This window comes from Octodon degus, unplaced genomic scaffold (genome assembly GCF_000260255.1).
Source record: "Octodon degus isolate 3935 unplaced genomic scaffold, OctDeg1.0 scaffold00034, whole genome shotgun sequence".
Taxonomy (NCBI): Eukaryota; Metazoa; Chordata; class Mammalia; order Rodentia; family Octodontidae; genus Octodon; species Octodon degus.
The window spans coordinates 6,351,438-6,353,205 of NW_004524610.1; positions in this window are offsets into that span (position 1 = coordinate 6,351,438).

The window sequence follows — 1,768 nt, forward strand, 5'->3', positions numbered from 1 at the left end:
TGTCATCATTCTTCAATAAAATTCCAAAAAATTTATCAGTATAGTGACATCCCTGTGTGGCACAGTGGTTTGGGAGATTTCAGTGTCTCACAGAAGTGCCATCAAATTTGTTGGCTCTGTCACCAAGTACGTGTGCTTCTCATCGAAATACTCAAATTCTCTTTTAGATATTGTGTCTGTGAGGCATTGCTTCGCAGTTTTCCTATGATCGCTGAACCAGATGTAAAATTTGCAGGTAACGCAGACGGTGCATGCAGTTAATAATCAAAACTGATAATATTTATGGCTCCCTCTCCTGAGAATACTGCACAGGTGACTGGTCAGGAATAAAGGCCGCTGATGGCTTCAGGGTGGGATTTTCAGGAGGCAGGCAGTAATGATTTAGCGCAGTACTTTATGCACTAAATGGATAGAGGGGATCCCAGGGAATGGGACAGGGAACAAGGCAGGGCAGAAATGCAATCCAGAGTCCACGGGTGAGCAGGGCACCACTGTGGACAACCGGTGCCCCATCACCATGGGGTGCTGATGGAGGAGGGTGCTGCGTATCCCATCTGTCAGCTGAAGAAGCGGGGGTCTTTCGGCACTACTTCCCATTCGTATTGGGTTGGTCTCAATACTACTTCACTTTCCAGTCAAACGCTTCTTGGGTCAAGAAAATGCTCAGTGCGTACACAAAGAAAAAGGGTATGTACGGAAAGGACTCAGCTCATGGGCTACAGGCAGTGGAGAGGCACAGTCAGCTGCAGACACCTATTTGCCTTTCTCTTGCATGGACTTGCAGAAAAAAAAGAAAGAAAAAAACACTTTGGGATTATAGATGGATTCCCACAAATGCACTGTTGCTATGGTCAACTTAAAAATATAATAAAATACAACTGACACTGTGGCATTAGTGTACAGAACAGCTTTATTTTTTGTTTGGCAATGCGAAACATCTGCCATCTAGGGTGTACTGGACACTTGTGTGTAAAGACCAAATATTAACAACAATAAAAAACACTGTGGGACAGCTCTGGCTTCCTTTCACTCAAGGCTGTGGAGTTCCTGTTACCTGCTCCGACCTCTGGAGGGTAACACACAGCACGAATTTTCTCTTAGAATTTCACTGAGTTGAAAGCACTTTTTAGAAGAAAAGCTCATTTATAATTGGGAAGTTTTTTTTTTTTTTTTTTTTTTTTGTTGTTGTTGTTTTAAATTAACTCTCAGGGCAGTAATACAGCATGTTAATAAATTTAACAAGCCAAATCCTGTTTGGGCTTTCTAGGGTGACAAACCATTCACTCTGCTGCAGACTTCAGAATACAGCGCCTGTGTGTCCTATTCACTCATTCTCCCGGCCATTCTGATACAAAGTAATATTTATTTTGAAAGCCGATCTTTTGGGGTCCTGACTGTAGTCCCCAGCCTAAATTGTCCTACACAAAAGCCATTTTCTCAGCAGGGCCAAATCCCATTTGCCGCGGAAAGGAAGCTGTGAGCTGGACGCGGTTCCATCAGCCCGAACCTGTTAAGAACAGGGCGTGCCTCGCCATTTAGCTTTCTCCGAGCTCCTCCGCTTCCTCGCGGCGCTACGTTCCAAGCACTCCTGTCCCGGGCGGATCTCACATCACCTCTTCTCTTCCCAGCCAGCGAGCCAAGCTCCTGGCAGCCGCTCCAGGCTGCGCGAGAAACTTGGTCCTCCCGCCGCCGCGCCCAGGGCAGGGCGGGCCGGGCCGCAGGCGGGTGCCGCTCTCCGCCCGCAGGTGGCAGCAGCGGGCTCCGCAGC